General features: G+C 39.4%; 1 protein-coding gene across 1 annotated transcript in view; it reads right to left on the bottom strand.

The window, feature by feature from the left end:
• The window catches only part of PLCB4 (phospholipase C beta 4), a 423,663-nt gene that overhangs the window by 248,520 nt on the left and 149,746 nt on the right, over window positions 1-25,397 (bottom strand). Inside the window, exons 3-6 of the mRNA XM_023737565.1 lie at window positions 12,718-12,789; window positions 11,779-11,853; window positions 10,928-11,019; window positions 4,186-4,393 (exon numbers count right to left, since the gene is read on the bottom strand). The gene's annotated coding sequence lies outside the window, so the exon portion shown is untranslated. The remainder of the gene's footprint in view (window positions 1-4,185; window positions 4,394-10,927; window positions 11,020-11,778; window positions 11,854-12,717; window positions 12,790-25,397) is intronic.

The raw sequence follows: 25,397 nt of genomic DNA, 5'->3' as shown, positions 1-25,397 counted from the left end.
CACCACACACATCTCTACCTCAGGGCCTTTGTACTTGCTGTTCCCATTGTCAGGAAAGTTCCACCTCCACTTCTTCATATGGCTGGCTCCTTTTCCTCATTTGGGTCTCAGCTTAAATGTCAACTTCACAGCACAACCTTCCTTAATCATAAATCCAAATGAATCACCTACACTACCCCAGTCAGCCTCTATCACATTACCCCATTTTATTCTTGTAATGCTTATTAATACACAAAATTAGCTTGTTCTTTCATTTGTTTACCAGTACCAGCTGACATCAAGTTAACTCCAACTCATGGTGACCTTACACGTGTCAAAGTTGAACTTTGGTTCACAGGGTTTTCAATGGCTGATTTTCCAGAAGAAGATCACCAGGCCTTTCTTCTTAGGTGCCTCTGAGTGGACCTGAACCTTCAACGTTTTGGGGCTCCCTTTTGATTAGAAGCCAAGCGCATTAATCATTTGCACTACTCAGGGACTCCTTCATTTGTTTTCTTCTTTATTATTCATCTCCCTCAACTAGAAAACATTCCTCCACTAGATCAGGGATGAGTCTTGTCCACTGCTCTCTTCCAAGTGCTTAGAACAGTGCCTGGGACATGGCAGACACCCAATAAGTATTTGCTGAATGAATGAATAAACCATAGACATAAAATACAGAAAGTTACCATTTAGAAAACACTAATGAAGAAGCAAATAAAAAAAAAATTTCTAGGTCAGCACAATTATCATTTAATATAAGAACACTAAAAATATGAAATCTGAAGCTCATATGTGGACTATCAAAACAAAACTAAAATGAGATACACTTTAGTCATTCCCAGTGAACTATAATTTGGCTAAGAGATGCAAAACAAAATCTGCTTCCAGCTTAGTCCCACTAGTCTTTGACCAGATAAATCACTGTCTATAGCACTCTGGGGCATGAATGACATCTGGGAATTAATATACCCTTTGATGTTAAAAGAAATTGCTCTTACTAAGTCACATCCAGCATTGAACCCAAATAAACATATGACAAACATATTTTTCTCTCAGTGTTATCTTCTAAACAATCAGAGTGAACAGGCCAAAACAGGATTTTAGCAGCAGGTTCTGTACGACTAGATTGGACACTTCCAAGTAATTTTAAGGGACTGGTCTTTTGTTCTTATTTACTTTTGTCTCTTCCAGAGCTTGTACGACGTATTTAAAACATTTACCCAGTTTTAAAACTTTCTGGTTTTCATCAAAGAGTAAGATTTGATTGGCATGAATATATGTTCTGTGAACCATAAACCTGATCTTTACCCTCTTGTACTGCATAAAATGTTGAAAATGACCTATTAACTTTACCCAGCTGTAGCTACCACAGTTTAGCTATATAACTCAAATTTCCCCACTTCTGTTAAAGAATTCCCAAAATTTGGTTTTAATTGCCAAGATGTTGGCTTATTCACATGATCCAGGTCTACAATATGATGAGACTCTAAACAGTCTCCTTGCTTATTCTTGTGGACAACTTAGACACATATCCCTAGCCTAAAAAAAATTCCTTAATAACAACAATGTTCCTTAATATTTTCAAGCCTATGCCCCCTTTTGATGATCATAAAAAATTTACATTGACCTAATGTAATATCTATGAGAAACAGGGGTAACTCTCTACTGCCAACTTTATTGACATATGTAAGTTATATACAACAGAATGTACTCATGTAACAACCACCACAATCAAGAAATTGGAACCTTTTCCATCAACCCAAAAGTTCCTTCAGGCCCCTTTGCCATCACCCTACCACCACAGAGACACACATACTAGCTGCAAGCAACCCTGATCTGTTTTCTGTCACTACAGATTAGATTTGCTTCTTCTAGAACATCCTATAAATGAAATCACACAGCATATACCCTTTTGTGTATGGCTTCTTTCACTCAGCAGAATGTTTCTGAGGTCCATCCAAGTTGCTTCTATCAGTAGTTTGTTTGTTTTTTATTGTTGCACAGTATTCCGTTGTATGGATATACCATAATTCGTTCATCCATCACCACTTGGTAAATATTTGGTTGTTTCTAGTTTTTGCTATTATGACTAAAGCTGCTAGGAACATTCATTTGCAAGTCTTTGTGTAGATGTAAGTTTTCATTTCTCTTGAGAAAGCACCTAAGAGTGAAATTTCTAGGGTCATTTGGCAAGTGTATGTTTAACTTTATGAGAATGTGACAAACAGTTCCTCTAACTATACTAAAAATTATTATTTATTTTGCTTTCCAAATATAAAACTTTACTATTGAAATTTCCAGATTCTACACACTAGTTTCTCTTCTCTGCCTCACAAATGTTAATATGTTCTTCCCCATCTCCATGGAAGTTCAGTGTATTGGAGCCATCCCACAATGGGGCTAAAGAGAAGTTGCCATGTACAGCATTTTTTATGTGAAATACAGAATTAATTAGAAGGAAGGTTCCCTTAACAGAGCTCCATGTGGGTAACACGGGCTAACAAATTTGGTGAGAAAGATGTAACTCTCTCTAATAGGGTTTATAGGTAGTATATTCTCCCATATAAGATGTTACGGATGATTTTCCTCAGGCACCCTTTCTATGAAAGATTCCAGAGATCCCATTCTCCTGCCACAGTTTCATGGGGCCCTTCCCTATGAGATAACAACTGAAGGTGTCCATTAGGCCACCTCATCCACAGGAGGCTGAATGGGAGAAAGAAATGGAGCTATCACTCGAAGCTCTTCAGACTAGGATTTCTCCCAGTAATCCAGATAGATCAAGTCTTGCAGGAAAGTAGGACACTGAGGGCTGAAAGAAATGCTTTGATTAAACTATTCATTCCAGTTTGGAAATGAAAAACTACCACCCATAAATAAAAGCACTGGCAATTCCTTTCCAGATTTCTTTTGTCTGATTCATAAGTAGAGGCAAAGTCTGTTATGACTATGAAATATAAAAAGCCACAGAACTTTTACAGTCAAATAATCTTGTCCTCTTCAAGCCATTAGCTTGAGAGCCTACATATTTATTCTAACGATGCTATTAATTTTCTGCAAAATCGGTCCCAATTCTCCACTCCTCCATGCATTCACATCCTTTGCAGCTCCACTCATAAGAGGTGGCGTCTACTTCCCCATCTCTTGAACCCAGGCTAGTCTGTGGCTTGCTTTCGCAACAGAATGTGGCAGAAATGATGGCGTGTGCTTTTCCTCTCTCTCTCCCTTGTAGTACTTTGCTCTGAAAAAGCTCAAACTATCTGCTGGAGGACAAGAGACACATGAAGAAGAAATGAGTCAACCCAGCTAAGGCCATCCTAGGCTAGACAGTCCTCAGCATACCCAGCAACTGACCAAAGACATTCAAGTGAGCCCAATGGAGATCAACAGAACTTCCCAGCCAAAGTCAGCCCAAATTGCCAACCCACCAAATTAGCCAAGTAAGTGGTTGTTCTTTGAAGCTTCTACATTTTGGGATAGTCTTTTATGCAGAAAAAGCTAACTGATACATTGATCATATGGGGAGTTACCTTCTTTCCCGTTAAGAGTCTCAGATTATATCTACAGATTCTCCTTCCACAACTTTTCTTTGCTCCTCGTAGCCTTGAGTTCTGACTCATTTTTCTGGCTCTTACTTCCTACTTTATCTATGCTCTCTTTGCCTTCCACACTGCCTGTGAAAAAAAGGGCAATAAGTTTTCCAACTTTTTTCTTCTGATAAGCCCTCTGATGATTCCTTTCTTAAGTCTTCAAAAGATACACACACACACACACATATATATATATACAAAGTAGCAAAAATGGGTAATTTGTGTTTATATATATATACACACACACACACATATATAAACACAAATTACCCATATATATATATATATAAATACAAATTACCCATTTTTGCTATTTAAGAAACCGAAATATGTTAAATGGCATCAGACAAGGTAAAAAATAAGCTTACCGATTTGGGGGAAGATACATAAAATAAGGAGGTAAGACTTCCACCTCCAATGCCACCCTGAGAGCGACCCCTTGCTAAGAGCTTCATATGTCTCCTGCATCATGTATTATAGTCACTGGCCTCTCCATCGCATGATAACCTCCATGAACAGTACTGAGCACATGAAGGGGGCATGTGCCCTTTTGCTGGTTGCACAGCATCTCTTTCTTTGTTCAGTTTTGAGGCTGAAAATCATCCATACCTACCCTCTAAATTGATTTGAAAGCCCATATCCAAGTAGAGGGGTTTCTTTTTTAACCTACTTAATAGGATTTTCCTGTTGCTAGTCCTTCAACTCTTGTCAGGAAACATGTCATAGTTCACAGAGCCTCACCATGGATGAATTAAGCAGCAGGAGGAATCACTGTAGGTTGTGTAATTTTTTACAGGTAGCCAACACTGCCCCTGGAAATTCTAAAAAAAAAAGGCAGATCAGTAGAGTAAATCTTTAAGAACTACCCCCTTTCTTAGATTTAATTAAAACAGTGGCTATTATTTTTTGTGCACGTACTATGTACTGGTCAGTCTCTAAGAGCACAAGGTGTTCTTTGTTTTGTTGTTGCTGTTGGCTGTTTGCATTGGATGAGAATTTGATCCTCACAGCAATGCCATAAGCCCTTGTCAAGCCTTGAAGAACAAGCCATTCTGACCACAGTCAGAAGTAAGTTCCGGCTAGCTCCCGAGTCAGGCCAGGGACATCTGTCAGATCCCTCCAGGATCTGCTCTTGGTCTTCTCTCAGGCTCAGCCTCCCCGCCAGGCCCCCTGCCCAGAGAGGGCTGCATTTCCAGACACTCCAGTTCAGCTTTATAATCCATGAAGGTCTCCAGATCTCTCGTCTAACTGTCCTCCCCAAAACCTTTTCCTCAAACCTGGCCCCTGCTGAGGACAGCATGGCCCTCTCCTGTACACAAAGAAGCTTCTCTCAGCCCACAGAGGTCCTGCATGGGCCCCAAGTTACCTTTTCCACCCTGGTATATGGCCTTGGGAGCCGTGGTGGCACAGTGGTTAAGAGCTATGGCTGCTAATCAAAAGTTCAGCAGTTGGAATCCACCAATCGCTCCTTGGAAGCCCTATGGGGCAGTTCTACTCTGTCCTACAGGGTCGCTGTGAGTTGGAATCAACTCAACAGCAACAGGTTTGTTTTCTTTTGTTATATGGCCCTGGGTCTTCTTCCCTGACCCATTTCCTGGGGCCCTGTTTAATGTGTCTAATCCAAGCAGCTCTGTCCTTACAGTTATTTGATATTTTAACTTGGTACTTCAGGCTTGTAAGTGTTTAACACAGATACACAGAGACTCACATAAACACACACATATATCTGCCTCTAACTGCATTTTAATGAGGGTTAGCAGAAAACACATGTCTCTTTCTCAAACCTCTTTTTCCCATTTGAAAGTGGCTATGGGTTAATGTCATTTTCTCCTACCCCTCAAACCAGTCTCTCAGCTTCAATTAGATGAGGACTCTAAGAGCCATCTGGAAATGCTTAAAGAGCAGTTTCTAAGGATTCAAAGTAAAGGGTTCCTCCTCAAAGGAAAATCCCACATAGTCCCTGCCACCCTCAAAGGAATGGATCAGAGGTTAAACATGCTGTAAACAAATGTGACTCATCCCAGCAACTGATCCTGGCAAAGTCACCTGCACTCCTCCTTGCTCTGTCTCTTCACCTTTTCACTTTCTCACTTGTCCCTGATATTGGTGCCTGTGTTACAACTTTTTTAATATAACAAACGGGCATTTTTTATTGCTTATATAATTGAAGTCAACGACTCATACACTAGAACATATGCATAAAGTAGGGAACAATGTCTAGTTGTCACAGCAAATGAGAAGGTTGTGCATTTTTTCTTCCCCAAAAGGTTCCCTCAACATGGTTCCTTGGAATTCTGATGAGCAGCTTTAACCCAACAGCCTGGTCACTGGCTTTGCTTTGAATTCCACCAATGCAGCTCCTGTCAACCGGGATGACCTTAAACAAGAGAAGCCTTTGGATTCTAGTATACCTAAAATAATCCCACACACAACCACCTGGCTATTCATTGGGGTTGCTGCTTTATCCCAAGGTGCAATACTGCAATTCAAGAATCACTCCAGGACAAAAGGATAATAAAAGCAGAGGGAGGAAGAAATGACAAGGCAAAATTGCACAGGTCTTCAAGTAAGACTGAAGCCACTGTGAAGGGTAGAATGACCACCAGGAAAGGCACTGGTGCTGATGAACGCAGAAGGAGGGAAGAAGAGAAACAGTGTGAACACCTAGAAAAGGGATGTTTCTGAGACAGAGATGGTCTTCATACCAGAAGGGTAGCATTTGTATAGTCTAGAATCCACAGAAAGGTAACTCTGTAAAGTCCCAGAGGGCAGAGCATCATTAGACAGGACAAGGGATCAAACATAAGGACAACAAGGTTCTGGATTTCTTCAATGTCAAGTCTTTGCAGGCCCTTTATCCCTTTACATTTGCACAGAAGAAGGAGCAGAAGGCTACAAAAGAGAAGAAAGAGGTTGGTTAACTAGAAACTTGTCCGAGCCTCTTGAAACAACCTTGTTTTATATAAACATGCTTGGCAAAGGATAGGAATGGAAAATGGGAATGAACATACTGAGTATTTACAAGAAGACATGTCCTATAGATACATAATCTCCTTGTAAATACTCCCAACAAACCAATGAAATAGGTGACACTGTGTTCATTTTACAGATGGGAAAACCAAGGCCCCACACTTTAGCGCTCACATTCTTCCCGCCACACGATGATGCATCCAGCTAGGTGAGAAACTGTAAAAGGCATCAAGAGCATCACTTAGTTTTTCAATAAACTTCTCATTGCTTGAGGGAAGTTGGTTTGACTTCTACTTTTCTATTAGCACAATCAGGTCTCTTTAACTTATCTCACCACCATCCGGCAGCTTGTCGTAATGTGGTGGCTTGCATGCTGCCATGATGCTGGAAGCTATGGCATCAGTATTTCAAACACTACCAGGGTCACCCATGGTGGACAGGTTTCAGTGGCACTTCCAGACTAAGACAGATTGGAAGAAAGGCCTGATGATCTACTTCCAAAAATTAGCGAATGAAAACCTTTGGATCACAACGGAAAACTGTCCAATATAGTGCTGGAAGATGAGCCCCCTAGGTTGGAAGGCACTACACAATACAACAATGGACTCAAACATACAAAAAACCATGAAGACAGCTCAGGTTTGGGTAATGTTTCATTCTGTGATACATACAGTCGCCATGATTTGGAGCTGAGCTGACGGCAACAAACAACATAACTGCAAATGCAAAATGTACCGCACCTATCCAAATTCTAGACCACTGTATTTTACTTGTGGAGTATAAAAGACGCTATCTTGTATCAGTTTCTTGTGGTTTATTTTTCATGAGAGAATGGCTTCCTCCCAGCGACCTGAACGCTCACTGCAAACCCCAAGTCGTCCAGTCACACAGGGTCAGTAGATCATGCCAGCCCTTTCACCAGTACACCCACCAGAGCATTCCTCCAGCTGCTCTCTTCCTGCTTTTGTGACACTTGATTCCCCCACAGGCCTCAAGATACGGAAAGGAAGGAAGCAGCTGATCTGCGAGGTGGTTGCAGCCCAAGGTCCCTGGCTGATTCCTCTCCTGGGAGGGTTTGTTTTAGTCCTCGGCCCTCAGCAAGCTGCCCTTTGCCACCTGAGGACACCAAAGACAAAGCACAGCTTCTCTTTTCATTTCAGAAAAGTAGTTAAGGACTTTTCAAATGTAACAATTTCTACTGGCTTTAACCGTTTTATTGATGTAGCCCAAAAAAAAAAAAAAAGTATAAAGGAACTTAACTGAATTTTTTAACTTTTCTCCTCCCTTTCTGCAGAAACAGAGAAAATAAAGTAAACATTTCCCATTGCTAGGGGCTGGTGGTAGAATTCATATTTCAGGTCTGGAAGTGGGAGTGTATGGAACACGTGAGGGGACAAGAAATCTTGTCTTTGGAATGAGAAGTTCTTGCTATCACCACTGCAAGAGCCCTTGAGAAATGACAGAAAAGCCACTTCAACACAGTTACGGCTTAAACAGTAGTGTACTCATAAGCAACACGGGAGAAGCCCAGTTAGAAGAAACTCAGAAATATAATGGCGACCGCTAAAATTTTAGATTGTTTTTCTATACTGAACTGTTAGAACCTTTACAGTTTCTTCAAACCTCAAGGGGAAATTAAAGGTGGAACAAATAATGCCATTAATAAGAACTTTTAAAAGTTGGACAAAAAAACAGGACAAGACTTAACCATTTCCTAGAGAAGAAAGGTGACTTTTTTTTCTTCGAATATATCACACTTTAATTTTATGGTGAATGCTCTCCTTCTCCAACGTTTTATTTTAAAAATAAAGTTGAATGATTTTTTTTTTTTTTTTTTTTTTTTTTACTGTGAGTGTTCCTATACCCACCACCTAGAGTCTACAATTAACTTTTTTACTGTATTTGCGTTTTTTGATATCCAGTCCCTTATCCATCCCTCTATCCATCCATTAGGCCATCTTATTACTTTTTATGCATTTCAAAGTAAATAAGTGGCAGAAATCAGTATATTTCACCCTTAAACTCTTCCATTGATGGCAATTTAATCTTTTCTAGTTGAAGGTTGAGATTTTGTAAAAGAAAGGAAAGTAAGTGAGGTTTCAGGGTTCAAGTTGAGGTAAAAATTAGATTCTGGCAAGGGATGGAGCTCTTCCCATGAAAACCAGGAAGAATAGTATTTAGCAGAACACTGACCGTAGCGACTGTTGGGAAAGTTATCTTTCAAAAGTCATGGTGTTGGCACCACGCCCTTCCTTCCTCCTTCCAATCACTTTGGAAAGAGAAGGCCAGCTGGTCATGAAGAGCAAGAGATAGAACAACAGAAAGCCACCTAGAAATGCAAAGATTGTGGGGAAAACCCTGCTGTTGGCCAGGTGGAAAATTCTCTCTTCTGAGCCCCTTCTTTTTTCTGAAGAGGACATCCTTAGGTGGTAGAAATGTGCCCTTTTGGAATGAGGAATAAAGGCTTAGAGAATTCTTTCTCCCTTTTGTTTTTACTCCTGTCTCTCAATTTCTGCACAAAACGAGAAAGGGAGGTGGACATTTGGGTTTGGATTTATCCACTACTTGGCAAATGCTCCAATAATAAAGACTAAGTGAAAATAATGAAAAATAAATGGAAGGCCAGGGCTGGCCATTCAGGGTCTAAGCAGAAAACTTTAGATTTTCTATCCAGTCCAGCTTACCAGGTAAAGGAAGAAGAGTGAGTCATGGTGTAGAAGCATCCCCAGGAATTAATGGTGTGTTCATACTAGAGCATTCCCAGAGCACGGCTACATAGGGCAGGATGCAGCAGAGCAGTGGCAGCAGAGAGGGACTCTGTGGCAGGCAGTATTTTCCAAAAATACCTGCAACATTCTACTCTTACAATGAGACCTGAAAACTCCTTCCGTAGAGAGGTAGACTCTTCAGACCCCTGGAGACTCACTTGTAATCAAAAACATGTGATGAAAGCGATGCAGTGCAACATGACTTTCCAGGCCAAGTCATTACGTGATGCTTGTCAGCTGGAATCATCACACTGGAGCCCTAAGCCACCATGTAAGCAGTCCAACAGCCCACAAGCCACTATGCTGTGAGGAAACCCACATTTGCCTGTGAAAAGACGTGTCCCAGGATGAAAAATCTGAGACCATATGAAGAGAGACAGATGCCGAACCAGCTCCCAGCTGCTCCAGACGCTTGCTCTTCCAACTTCAGCCACCATCTGAGTGCAATCACATGAGACATCCCTAGCTAGAACCACATAGCAAGCCTTCCCCAAATTTCTGACCCACAGAAAAAGAGAGAGATAAAAAGGTGACTGTTGTTGTTTCAAGCTACTACGTTTTAGAGTAATTTCTTACACAACAACAGATAACCAGAACAGACCCCAGCGCATAAACTGGATCATGGTGATACCTCATTTCATAGACTGCAAAATCTAAGTCTTTGAGCTTGCTATCAGTTTGGCCAATAACTATCTTTCTCAACATGTACTTAGCACTCCAGCCTTATTAGTTTACATGCAAGTACTCAAATTTTTCTAGACTCTCCCCCTCCCCCCACATACATATCCATGTATGTTTTTCCATTGACGGAAATGACTTCCTTTCCTATTTAAAATCTTTCTACATTCTACCCTTCATTCAAGACCCACATTCTTCCAAACAGTCATCTTAGAATTATTTATTCATGAAAGTTATCAGTGACATCCTAGCTGCCAAACTCAATCATTTTAATCATAATTCTTGCCGAAACAAACAAAAAAAAAGTTGCTGTTCAGTTGATTCTGACTGATTGCGACCTTAAAGGACAGAGTGGAACTGCCCCATAGGGTTTCCAAGACTGTAATCTTTATGGAAGCACACTGTCACATCTTTCTCCTGGGGAGTGGCTGGTGGGTTCGAACCACCAACCTTTTAGTTAGCAGCTGAGTGCTTACCCACTGCACCATCAGGGCCCATTAATTCTTCCCTACAGGGCAGTAAATATAAAAATGGAAGCAGCAATGGCTCATCAAGGATAAATCACCTCATTTTCTTTTGTCAACAGTGCGGCCTCATTTCTCATTCCTCATTTCAGAAAACGTTCTTTTCTTTCTTTTAGTGAAACTAGAAAAAAGCTTTTGGTGTAACTGGTCTAAGGATTCCTCTTTGCCCAGAGTCACTCTGGAGCTAGAAATGTAAGGGTGAGGATAATTCATCACAAAATAGTCATTCTGTTGTCTATATAAGGATTTTCGATTTTAGGAGTTTGTTGCCTAACACTGATATAAGTTAAGTTGAATGTGACATAAATATGCCTGATCAAGATAAACCTTATGCCATTATGGTAAGAATTAAAATATATTCTGAATGCCTATTGCAGGCATAATATATGTAAAAGAACACGTAGAACTAACGTACAGTCAGGACTGGTCACTGTTGGAATCATGGGGAAACAAGGCAGACATTCAAGACAAAACCAGAAGAGTTCAGGTTCCAGGTTCTAGATGTTTCTAATTTTGAGTATGGGAAGACATAAAAGAATCAGACTTCAGTTTAGCATATATTTAAAAAAAAAAAAAAAACTCTCACAATTCAAAATATCGAAAACTTGAAGAGTGCTAGAAGCAAAATGTTTTTATTTTTAGAGGGATGGAGAGAAATTTAGAAAACATTCTCTCTTTGGGAGGAGGGCAAAACTACAGCAAAGAATAAACCAAGTGACATTGGGACGCTAAATCCAATTACACTGTATTAGGTGTGCTGATGGGAGAGGAGCCACATATTATGTTTGCTAAGGACTCATTGCCATTCAAGGTCTTTGTTAAATCAAGCGCACAACATTTATACCACTTAATATGGAAGAATTTATTCTCTGCACTTAAAATATTTTAAAAATAACTTCTAAGCTCTCTCTCTCTTTTTTTTTTGGACTCTTAAATCAGTGTTTATATTCACTAAGCAAGTAATTCTTCATAGGAACCAGCTGATGAAAAAAATGACCTATTTAAGGACAATACAACTATCACAGAGGGAAAGTAGAGAGTCCAGAAAAAATATAATGAAGGAGTACAAAGCAGATGATGTGTCTACAATGAATTAAAGTCCCTACAGAATTATTCAGCCCCAACTCCGTTGTCTACCAAGACATGGTTTATGAGTCATCCTCAGGGAGTCATAAAATATAGTTCACTTGACTAAAAATAGGTAGGAACATTCAATAACAAATCTACTTTCTTGATATTCTCGTGTCATCATTAAATACTGATTACTTGGAAGAGTGTCGGGCTGTGTGTCTCTTCCCTCTCTTCACAGAAAAGCCGGAAGAAAATCAGCCACAGGCACTGCTGAAAGATAATGAGGTGCTGGATGTGACATGCAACACGCTGAAGAAAACAACACTGCTTTTAAACGCCTGGGACCTAGAGTTCGCCTATCTGGAGGAACAGGAAGGTAGCTAGTTATCTTTTTCATGTGATCACTACAAAATGATTTCCTGTCCCTGGAGTAAGAGATGATACATAGCCCATTTCTTTTTTAACTTATAACAGCAATTAGAAAACAACAATTCGATTAAAGGGCCAGAAAAGAACAGTCTCTAGGATTCTCGCTGTAGAACAAACTTCGGGAAGTTATAGTTTATAAAGAAAAAGAGTCCATCATCTAAAGATATTTCTGGTTCCCATTTTAGCATGTATATAAAGGTTTGTAGAATGGAACTTTAGGAGTATTGAAAGAATTTATTCACATCATCCCACAGGTAGTTCCCATAAAATGAAGGATTCTAGCTGAAAATGAACATAATTTTAGTATTTCATGTCAGTGGGAATCTTCCTAAACAAAATCTGTATAGGACTGAAAATTAATCACATACATTTCTCCTCAGAAAGAATTGCAGAGAACAGTAACTTGAATAAAATCTGATGCTTTCTAAACCCAGGCAATGCTACCACAGACAGAAAGTAGAAAACCTAGCAAACAGTGAAATGCACACGACTGGTAGTGGAATGCAGAAATTCTAACCTAGAAAACGCTGGTAGATTATGATTAATGTCCCCCCCCCATCAAGGAAAACGTTTGCGAATCAATTTTGACAGACATTTCAAAGACAGAGGAGGGGCATCAGCATTAATGAAGGGATCCATCTTATGGATCGAAAGCTCTAGAACCCCACAATGGCAACTCTTCACGACAGGCAGCAGGGTACTCACCAGGCAGCTCACCAGGCAGCTAGGGAACAACTGCAAGTGATGTCTACTTAGTCAAGCTTGCAGCGCTGTCCTCTGTGAACCAAGCAGACACAGAGAAGAGAAGTCAATGTATAGGACTTCTAGAGTTCTCAAACAGAGAACACAATCTATAATATTAAAAAAAAAAAAAAACCAGAAAAATGCGTTCATAAATTAGTGACACATTTCTAAGCAGATGACAAAGGCATCCAGTCATAAAATCAGAAATATTACCCCTACATCCAGTCTACAGGGTGTATATACCCTCTCTTCTAAATGGCTAATCTACAATGCAATCTCTTAATCTGTCAAAATAAGCAGTAATTGAACAACAAGGCTATCTAAAGTGTTCTAGAAGTAAGTATGAATTGTCTTTTTTGGAAAAATACTATAATGTCCTCAGGTGAACTGTAACTGCAAAAAAAAAAAAAAGGACCTTTCAAAGAAGATCAGTGCTGAATAGGAAAGATTTACAACGAAATTGTATTTACAAAAAGTCGTAAGGAGCCCTGAAGGTACAGTTAAGCGCTCGGCCGCTAACAAAAAGATTGGTGATTTGAACCCACCCCATGGCTCCACAGGAGAAAGACCTGGTGATCTGCTTCTGTAAAGATTACAGCCAAGAAAACTCTGTGGGGAAGTTCTAGTCTGTCATATGGGGTCACTATGAGTCGAAAATGATTCGACAGTATCCAACAACAAAAAGTCACTATTTTAGATGTAAGTTTTTTGTATTATCTATGTTAATAAGTTGTTTATGTAGATTCTGGATTTGACATTGGATTTCTGGTTTAGCCAAAATTCAGATTCAGCATTTTTCCAAGATGTTAAAAAAAAAAAAAGTTTCCGTCAAGTTGATTCTGACTCATGGTGACCCCGTGTGTGTAAGAGTGGAATTGTGCTCCATAAGGTTTTCAATGGCTGATTTTTCAGAAGTAGACTGCTAGCCCTTTCTTCCGAGATGCCTCTGGGTAGACTTGAACCTCCAACCTTTCAGAAAGCACAGAGCTCACATTAACTACTTGCACCAGCCAGGACCCCCTTCAAGATGTAGTGGGAAAAAAAAGTTCCAGGTGGTATCTGTAGTACACAGAAATAGGAGGAAGCCTATTTGCATTTGAGAAGGTGGAGGCAGAAAAATTGGCAATAGAGACATGGGGGAATAATGTCTGTAAAGTGTGAAAACCTTGGAACTGGTGAAGGCCACCATCTATGTATGGAGAGGTCTAGAGCCGAGTCCCTTAGTAAGGTCCCAGGTAACAATGGTGCTCTGCAATGCAAGACTAAATCCATTTTTTAAAAAGGAGCAAATCTGGGTCTACATGGATAGATGTGGAAAAAAACTCTCAGGTCATAGTATTAATTTTGAAAAATCTGAGTAGTATAGTAATAAACACACTATGATCCCATTGTGTTAAAACAAATCCCACAAATCTATATGTGAACACACAGACATGTGGAGAAAGAACAAGAAACTCTTGAGTGTGGCTACCCCTGGAGAACCAGAATTGAAAGGAGGTGAAAAAGGGGCATTTGGATTTTACTCTATACCCTTATACAAGATTTTACCATGAAATATATTACTTTTATCATTAAAATTGAAAAAAAAAGAACCCAATTCATCCCAAAACTTTCTACATACAGAAATGTTCCATTTCACATATACAGAACTAGAGATATATAGATCATATACACTGACTATACTGTTACAGTGAATATGTACTATGATTCAGATTCTAGGCATGAATTGCTTCATCTTATCTAATCCATATAAAAATCTAAAATGTATGTACTGCGACTACTCTCATCTTTTATAAGAGGAAACTGACAAGTTGGGTGAATAATCAAGAATCAGACAGAGCTGGTGTTCAAAGCCAGGGACCCTGACCCATGTTTAGCCCCTGGGTTACTGCCTCTTCCACAGCATTTAGCATATTTTCAATATTACATTTATATTTGTTAAGATGTATTAATATGAGACAGTAAGTTTCACCAGGACAGGGATTATGGATGCATTGAATACCATTGTGTATATCCCCAGCACCTAGCACCGTGTCTGGCACATAGTAAATGCTTCAATCAATCTTTGTTGAATGGATGAATAATGAAGTGGCCCACCTAGAGCTGGAAGTTAAATGACATAATTGATTTACACCTCTTGGGGCTATGAAACATGCAGGGTTCCGAACAGCTCATTAATTAAAGACCCTGCCATGCTCTTCACTTTGAGAAACCACTTGCTGCCCAAGCCTTTTTGTAACCAAAGACTTAAAAATCGGACATATGTTTTCCCTTCCCTCCTCTTATTCCCTAGTGACCATCCAGCATGAAGGTCTGCATTGTTCCCCAGACTTCTGTAATTATGTGCATGACTATAGCAACATTTAGAAAAGCCAGTGTTAAAATATTTAATGACAAGACATGAAGCAGTATAGGCAGTTCTCACAAATTATTTGGCTATTGGCACACGGTAGGCAAGCTATTGCAATTGATTTGATGGTGTAACTCAAAGCCTCAATGTACCAACTTTCTAACACTACTACTCTGGAATTAAAGGATATAAATGGGGTCTTTGGTAAAGGAGAGACTATATGCAAGAGTGTATGTGTGTGCTTCTGTGCGAATGTGTGTTTATGTGTGTCTCTGTCTGTATGTATTTGGTCTTTCAAAAGCAGATTTTTTTCCCATAGCATAGAAGGAAATCTAGTACTTAAATAAACAAAATCCCCGAATTCTAAAATTCTATTGGTGCTGGTAGTAATACGAGCTTTTTTTTTTTTTTTCCATTCAGCAAAGGAGTCAAGACCACTCAATGGGAATAACAGTCTCTGACACACTGCTGAGAGAACTGGACAGCCCTATGTAAAAGAACCTCAGACTATGAAGAAGTAACCACCTCAAAATGGGTCAGAGACCTAAATATAAGAAGTAAAACTATAAAACTTTTAGAAGAAAACACAGGAGTAAATCTTTGTGACCTTTGATTAGGCAATGGTTTCTTAGATGTGAAACTAAAAGCCCAAGGAACAAAAGAAAAGAAATGGGCTTCATCAGATTAAAAACTTCTGTGCTTCAAAGGACACCATCAGGAAAGTGAAAAGATAACCCAAAGAACAGGATAAAATTTTTTTGGCAATAATTTATCTGATGAGGGACTTGAAACCAGAAGTATATTAAGGACGCTTTCAACTCAACAGTAAAAAGGTAAATAACCTAATTTTAAAAATGGGCAGATGATCTTAATCATCCTTTCTTAAAAAGATTTTAAAATACATGAAAAGATGCTCAACATCATTAGCCATCAGGGAAATGCAAACCCAAATCACACCCACTAGGATAGCTATAATCAAAGACAGATAATAAGGTTCGACAAGAATGTGGAGAAATGGAAACCCTCGAAGATTGCTTGTGGAAATGTAAAATGGTACAGTAACTTTGGAAAACAGCCTGGCAGTTCCTCAAATGGTTAAACATAGAGTCATCACACAATCCAACAATTCCACTCCTAGGGATATACCTGCGAACAATGAAAATATATGTCCATACAAAAACTTGTAGTCATCTACAAGTATTCATATCAGCAGTATTCATAATAGCCAAAAAGTGGGAGCAATCCACATGTCCATCAATTGATAAATGGATAAACTAAATATGGTATATCCATAAAATGGAAAATTATTTGGCAATAAAAAGGAGTATAGTACTGATAAATGTGACAAAGTAGATGAATCTTAAAAAAATTATGCTGAGTAAAATAAGCCAGTTACAAAAGACCACATATTATATGATACCATTTATATGAAATGTTCAGAATGAGCAAATACAGAAACAGAAAGCAGATTAGTGATTGTCTAAGGCTGTGGGGAAAGGGAAGAATGGAGTGACTGCCAATGAGTCTGGAATTTCTTTTCAGGGTGATGAAAACATTATAAAATTAGACAGTGATGATGGTTGCAAAGCTCTGTAAATATACTAAAAACCACTGAACTGTACACTTTACAATTTTAGGTAGGTGAATTTTATGGTAGGTGAATTATATCTCATTAAAGCTTTTTTTTTTTTTAAAAAAAGCTGAATTTCAGTGCATTTGTCAGTAAATATTATTTGGTTTCTTTCTAAAAATGGCAAAGTATTAATTCATACTCCAAGAAAACACAGTAAGTGGTGAATATTTACTTTTTAAAAAACAAAACTTACTATTTTAGTTCTCATGGGATTGCTTGTGATAGCAAATACATAATTATGTTTTCACCCTTGCCAGAGAAGAGCACAAGTATGGAACTGCCTCCAAACCATAAGAAAGCCCCAACATCTCATGGCAGACCACCACCAGTGATGCCACAGTGTTTGAGATATGGTCTTATTTCAAAACAACAGAAACCTTTAGCCAAGGGTGAAGTTTTTATTTCTCAGTGGGTGCCAGGGAAAGGGGTCCTCCAAATATTTGAGGGTAACACTGCCAAGCTTGATGTTGTGGGTCTATATATTGAACACAAAAATCTTGGCATTTAATGGCCTCCCCAAGATCTTCACTATTGGGATTTTGTTTTCAAGAGAAGAATCACTGGGTAAAATTGAAGCCAGAGATCATTTCGCTCTGATACCCTACTGAATGTGGAAATTACTATTTTGAAAGGAATATTAAAGAGCAGTTGTGCCTGTTAGTTTGTGCAGCGTTAACAACCAACTCAAACCTTTGTATCTTAAACCAATAACCACTTCTCTTGGTCCACACGTGAGCTCAAGGTTCCAAGAATGACAAGAGGGCAGGCTCGATGAACAAGCACTGTTCAAGCCTCTGCCTGAATCCCATTTGCTTATGTATTATTGGGCAAAGCAGGTCACATGGTCAAGCCTAGATTCAAGAGATGAAGAAGAAGAGTCTCTTCTTGATGGGACATTGCACATTTCACATGCATGGATGCAGGGAGAAGACCTTGTAGCCATTTTTTCAATCGACCACAGCATGTTTCCCTAGGCGCAACAAACTCCCACCGAAGGTGGAGGACTTCCTCCAGTGGCGCCAACCACTCCAGGCTGCTACTTTCATCTAGAATGATCAAGCCGTGCACAGAAGACACACACAGAGTGTTGTCAAAGCGAAAGCCATTATTATTATTTATAGAAGGCAAATGGTAGAGAAGAGAGAGTTTTATTGCTGCTTGGAAGTCTCAGGCACAGTCTGTGTGTGCAATGCAGATAGACAGACATAGAGTTTATGGCTTCCATAAAACTCCCCAAATGGAACTGTAGGTTAAAAAAGGTAAATGGGCCAAAAGGACATCTTGTTAGCCCAAATAGTATCGTATGACAACATTAACAGTAATCGAATCTTGGAAAGAAGTTTCACCAGTACAATCACATTTGATATTTTCACATATGGGATTTTTTAATATGTCTATGCTTCCTCATACACTTAATAAATATTTATTGAGCACCTACTGTGTGCCAGACACTATTCTTGGTTCTGGGGATCAGCACACTTTACATTAACAAAACAGGCGAAATGCCCAATCTCACTGAACCCACATCTTCTGGTTCTTTTTCAGTCAGGCCCACTGAGAATAAGCTCCCATTCTTAAAATCAACTATGCCATGTACCATAACTTAATCACAGGAGTGACATCCACCATAGTCACAGTCCTGGGGATTATCCAGGTGTCTACACCAGTGGGGGAATCTGGGGGTCATAATTCTGCCTATAACACCTAGTAACACTAGCACACATTTGTCATCTGTGTTGCCTCATGTTGGGATGTGAGGTAATTTAACAAGAAAAGCTAAACTGGTCAGCAGAAAGGCAGCATGAATGTTAAACCAGAGGGTGCAATTTTCACAAGTCTCCTATTCATCACTTGAGTAGTCAATGTTCTTGGGACTCCACCAAATTCTAAATCTCTATGAGATATTTCTTTCCTTTACCTTAAACTAAACGTTATGAAACTAGATGTATAGAAAAATGACACTATAAAGAAAAAGACAAGGAAAACAAACAAAAACACACCCAGTTCCCATAAGGACTTTTTTTTTTTTTTTTTTAAAGACAGAGTATCCAAATGACACCATGGGCTAAATTTTAAAAATTGAATTACTATATATTTTTTTACACGTCGTCATTATTTTAACTCCTTTTTCACTCAACTGACTTGGTTATTTGGAAGTTATGCAGTGACAGCATATATATATAACCACACTAATATTTAAAGGAAATAGCTAACTTAATACATCCACCAGCATATGGCATATCCGTTAAGATTTTGTTACAGAAAAAATGAAATCTTCCTTCAGATACAGGCTTGCTTAGGAAGCAAAGCTGTCTGACGAGTTCAACTAAGAAGCCAAGTAAAAAAGAAATTACTACATCTAGGTGCTATGTTCAGTATTTCATGTATATTAACTCATTAAATCTTACCAAACTCTATGAAGTAGAAACTTTTTAAAGATGAGAAAACTGAGGCACAGTGTACTTGCATCATTTACCCAAAGTCACATGGCACGTAAGCAAATACACCTGACTCCAAACGCTGACACTCTGGCTCCAGAACCCTTCCTTTTACTACCTTTGCATCCTCCTGTGCTCCCACATTGCAAAGCAGGGGCACAAGGTGCTGGTCAAGTGCATATTCACTGCACTCAGACAGACCTGACTGACGTCCATGATCAAGGGGAGAGTAGGACCTGCAGCCCTGGAAAGAGGTGTCTTTTTGTAATTCACATAAAGACACCACATGAACGAGCAGCAACCTGTTCAAGCAAACCTGTGAAGTTATCTAAAAAAACCAAAATAACACAGGAATCCCTCTACCCCCTACATCTTTATTTGGAAGGGGAGAGAGATTCCTTTCTTCTCTTTTTCAGTCCTTCTAAATCATCTTCCATAATCCTCCATTTTGAAATTGAGAGATCCTGAAAGACTAAGAATATAAGTGAAAGCTAACTCTAGAAGCAAACAAGAAAAATCACTAGCTCCCTTTCCTCTTCTAGAGAAGAAAATCAGCCTCCCTCTACTAACAAGAAAGGAAAGACCTGAAGTCCAATAGCCTCGGATCCTTTCCGTCAATACCACCCACCCATGCAAGGGCAACATGGAACCTAGTGCCACCAGCCAGATAGCAGAGACCCCACAAAACCCATGCTTAGCAGCTGTAGTAATAGGTCACTGGACGTGGAGCTAGGGTAGGGAATATAATATTAAATCTTGACATTTGCATTAAATGCACCTTCACTTTCAATGACTCATTTCTACACTAAGCTGGGCAAGCCCACAGGTCAGATGACATTTACTCAGTGACCTTTCCTGGTGTTTGCCAGGTGCTGTCCAAGGACTTCTACCATGCCAGGGGCCTCTCTCTAAGGAGGTGAGAGACTAGAACTGTGCTTTAATCAGGCTTCTTTATGCCCTCCTGTCATTCAATCCCAGCTCAAGTCCTGCTGGTCCCATAGCAGATATCACAGAAATATAAATTTGCTTTGTTAGAAAAACCTCCTTTTAATATGATGCTTTGTGGTAGTATTTGTTTCAGATCTTGACTTTTACTGGGTTTTATTTGTTAGAATTGCATATGCTATGTATTTTGACTTAAAATAACCATGCATTGCAGCCGGAACACTCAAATATACTTGAGATGAAGACATAAACCTCAAGGTCCGTACCTGCTTATGTTCATCAGTGATCTGTGGGAACATTTAAGCAGGGTTTTAGTTTCAGAAACCTGGATATATGCCAACCCAGGTAATTATTCTTTGCCTACCTAATTTCCCCAGGCAATTTTAATTGAAAATGGCTTTATCCTTCACCTCTGTTCTAATCTTCTCTGAAGTGTCCCTGTGTCCTGCTTCTTCCCTCCATCACAGGCTGAGCTGATTTCTTTATGAAGCTGAAGTTGAAAAAAAATGTTTCTGAATCGCCCAAGAGGAAAAATATCAGATAAATATAAGCCATTTAATTAGTTTCAAACCAGGATGCTGAGTACCAGTGGCAGTGGTTGCAAGATATTCCTCCTTGCTGCCTAACCTTATGAAAAGTTTCTTTTGTGGCTAGAAACACAGAAGTTTTCTTACTGAAAAACTGACCAAAAAAAAATAAAAAAATAAAAAAAGGCATGAGGAGGAAAAAGAGGCAGAGGGAGACACTGGGATGATTTTACTGAAAACCATCCTGAAATGATAAAAACACAACAATAACCAAAAAAACCCTCTTCCCCGTTCTTTTCCAACTAATAGCGACCGTATAGATTTAGAGTTAGGAGAAAAAAATGTACCATTTAACATAAATGGAGAAAACACTGAAGTTATAAAGAATTTCATTGTACTTGGGTCCACAATCAACGCCCATGGAAGTACCAGTCAAGAAATCAAATGATGTATTGCAGTGGGCAACTCTGCTGCAAAAGACCTCTTTAAAGTGTTAAAAAACAAAGATGTCACTTTGAGGACTAAGGTGCGCCTGACCCAAAAACAAACAAACAAAAAAAAAAAAACTGTTGCCACTGAGTCAATTCTCAGTCATAGCGACCCTATAGGACAGAGTAGAACTATCCCATTGAGTTTCCAAGAAGTGGTTAGTGGATTTGAACTGTCGACCTTTTGGTTAGCAGCCAAGCTCTTAACCAGTATGCCACCAGGGCTCCATGCCTTACCCACACCATGGTATTTTCAATCACCTCATATGCATGCAAAAGCTGGACAAAGAATAAGGAAGACCAAAGTAGAATCGGTACCTTTGAATTATGGCGCTGGCGAAGAATACTGAATATACCATGGACTGCCAGAACAACCAACAAGTCTATCTTGGAAGAAGTACAGCCAGAATGCTCCTTAGAAACGAGGATAGCGAGACTTTGTCTCATGTACTTTGGGTGTGTTATCAGGAGGGACCAGTCCCTGGAGAAGGACATCATGCTTGGTAAGGTAGAGTGTCATCGAAAAAGAGGAAGACCCTCAACGAGATGGACTGACACAGTGGCTGCAACAATGAGCTCAAATGTAGCAACAACTGTGAGGATGGCGCAGGAAGGGCAGTGTTTCATTCTGTTGTACATAGGGTCGTTATGAGTAGGAATCGACTTGACAGCACTTAATAACAAACACAGGAATTTCTCAAGTTCAATAAAAATGCAACAGAAATATATATTTTTATTACTTCCAACCAGCATGAGCTTAAACCAATGCTGTCCGATAAAAATACAATGAGAGTCACACATGTGAGTTATATATGTAATTTCAAATTTTCCAGGTCCCTGGATGGTGCAAGTGGCTTGCACTCAACTATGGACCTAACAGCTGGTGGCTCAAACTCATCCAGTGGTACCATGTAAGAAAGGCCTGGCAATCTGCTTCTGTAAATATTACAGCCAAGAAAACCCTATCGAGTAGCTCTACTCTGTAACACACGGAGTTACCATGAATCAGAATTGACTTGACGGCAGTAGGTTTGGTTTTTTGGCTTTTAGCAGAAGGTTAAAAAAGTAAAAGAGGCATGGAGTACTACTCAGCAAGAAAAAGAAAGTACTGATACACACAACAACGTAATCCGATCTCAAGGGAATTTTGCTAAGTTGGAAAAGCTACATCTCAAAAGCTAATCTCAAAAGGCGACATACAATATGATCTCATATATGACATTTTGAAATGACAAAATTGTAGAAATGGAGAACAGATTAGTAACGGCCACAGATTAGGGAGGAAGGGAGAAAGGGAGGTGGCTGTGGCTATAAAAGGGTAGTACAAGGGATTCTTGTGATGACACTGTTCTGTATGGTGATGTGACGTGGTCATGTGAATCTACACTAGTGATTAAATTGCATATAATTAAATATTTGCACGAACAGACACACGCAAATGAGTGCATGTAAAACTGGTGAAATGTGAATAAGGTCAATGGATTACATCAATGTCAGTCTCTGGTTGTGATACTGTATTATAGTGTTGCAAGATGTTATCAGTGGGGAAAGTTGGATGAGGGGTATACTGGTCCTCTCTACATTATACCTCACAACTGCACATGAATATATAATTATCATAAAATAAAATTTAAAAAAATGGAAAAAAAGAAGCAGGTGAATTTAATCTTAATAAGGTATTTTATCCCATATATGTAATCTATATTAAAATTACTGAGATATGTTCACACTAAGTCTTTGGAATCTAGTGTGTACTTTATACTTGCAGCATATCTCAGTTCAAACCAGCCACATTTCAAGTGTTCAATGGCCACATGTTGCTGTGGGTCCTCGTACTGGGCAGCAAAAGTCTTTAAACTGTGCCTCCCATCCATGTCCAAAGCCCCTCCTGCGACACACTCTCTTTAGTAAGCCACATCCTTGCTTTCTATAAGTCTCTTATAGATCAGGTTCATAATGAAACCCTTAGGGGGAACTTAAGAGTATGGACAAAAAAAAAAAAAAAAACCCATTACCTCCAGACCCTATGTGTTGCAGAGTAGACAGAACTGCTCCAGGGCTTGGACAAAAAAAAAAAAAAACCAAACCCATTGCCATCAAGTCAATTTCAACACACAATGACCCTATAGGACACAGTAGAACTACCCCACAGGGTCTTCAAGGAGTGGGCCGGTGGAGTTGAACTGCTGACCTTTCGGTTAGCAGCCAAGCTATTAACCACTGCACCACGAGGGCTCTGGAGCTTGGACAGTCACTGGAAAATATGATCTTCCCAGCAGATAGATTTCTATCAGTGATCTTAACCTGAATTAGCTTTGATGCCAAAATTAAAAGGTAGCCCCTATTAAAGAGACATCTAGCAATTTCTATGAAAAAATATCTAAGAAGAGTTTCAGGAACTCTAGTATAGTCTGGGCTCAAGGACTAGGATTTTAATATTTTTGAACCTCTGTAACTTTTTTCTTTCTCTTTGTTTTCCATTTTCCATGGCAATCAGAAGTAGAATTATTAAAGTAAGAAGCCCTTATGGGTTTGCTATTCAGAGCCATGGAAGGATGAAACTCAATTTTCCTCTGCAGGCAGTCTTGGGGCAGAAGAAACAATAAGTGATCAAATATGTGACGACAGCTTTGAAAAACACATGAAATTAGGCCAGATCTCTTGGGGCTCTGAAAAGGACGGAGACCTGGTTGTCAGATCAGGTCTGAGAAGAAGCTCCAGGACTCAATCTCAAGAAGACCAATGCAATCTCCATCCCACACTGAAAGGGGGAACCAGATGAGAAAAGGCTACTCCCAAGAGGAGCATCGTGGAGGATAAAGACAGTAGGTTTCGGAGCGAGAGAGACTTATTTTTGAGAATACAAGTTAATTAACCTCTTTCTGTGTTTTTATAGCAGCAAAATTATCTACCTCACTCATTGTTTTGAAGTTAAATGCAATACTATATGGAAATAGCCTATCGCATGTCCAATTACTGTCCTCTCCCACTCCTTCATTTCTGTACTCAGATACAGCTATGCATATAGAGAAAATGATCTGTGCAAATTAAACTAAGAATTGTAAAATCAAACTCAAGAGCTGTTTCTGTAGAGTAATGCCTGATTGAAAAGTATTTCATTTAAACCTGCTGTGATTCACTTCTGATCTGCAAAGTCTTGCTTGGTAGTAGGTTGGTTTCATGATCAATTTAGGTCTATGGCACTCTTAAGACAGCTGTACAGAAGCTGTATATAAGGCAGAAGATCCAAAATAGTCAAGAAAAATGAAAATAGGGTTCGTTTCACCAAAGAATCATGACCTCAAGGGCTTTTCCATAGTCACATTCTTCAAAAATATAAAATGTATCTTCCAGACAGCAAGTGAAGATTAAAAAAACAGCATGGTACAGTTTCCTAGAACTTCCCAATGCCTAAAGTTCACTTGCTATGAATTACATAACTTTGAGACCGGGATTTAAATTTATCCAATGTTTTTTAGCCACAGACTACTGATCAACCATCTGTTCTGTAAGAAATCACATCACGAGCTCATCCAATGGGGCCCAACACAGTGGGGTACAACAATAACTTGATTCATATAGATGGCACTGAAGCCTGCAAACTTGTCAAGTCTCAGAACAGTTGCTGATGCCAGGGCCCTCAGACAGGTATCATACTGAAAAGAAAGGGCCTCAAATGCACAGCCCAGGGTAATTAAATGGGGCGACAGTCTGCTCTGGCTCTATTTCCCTATTCACCTCGATTCAGTTTTATGAAGGTATAAAAGCAGTTAATCTACAACGAGTACATGGGGGACAAGTTCCTGGTCTTTGGCCAGCACCACTGCTGAGCTCGGCTAGTCAGGTGAGTGGTTCCCTCTGAGATTTTGAAACCTCTTTTGAAAGAATATGGGAAAGATTTCCACCACTGTCACCTCTGACATCACAGTTTATCATGCTGTGAGTATTACCTGAAGCAAGACAAAGTCTCTCTAGGAAACCAAAGCATAAAGTAAAATAAAATGGGGAATGGAGACTCTAAATTGACTTGCTTACCTACCTAAGGAAATAAGCCTTGACTCAGAAGTATATCTGGTTGTAATTGTCAAGAAAATTCATTATTATGGGAGGGGTGGGGGGGAAATACTAAATAGGCAATAGATAAGTGGTATCTTGGGTGAAGGGTGAGACAGTACACAATACTGGGGAAACCAGCACAACGTGTACAAGGAAAGGTCATGGAATCTCCCTAGGCACATCCAAACTCCCTGAGGGACTGAA

This window comes from Trichechus manatus, unplaced genomic scaffold, assembly GCF_000243295.1.
Source record: "Trichechus manatus latirostris isolate Lorelei unplaced genomic scaffold, TriManLat1.0 scaffold00104, whole genome shotgun sequence".
Lineage (NCBI taxonomy): Eukaryota > Metazoa > Chordata > Mammalia > Sirenia > Trichechidae > Trichechus > Trichechus manatus.
This window is presented reverse-complemented; position numbering and strand designations above follow the sequence as displayed.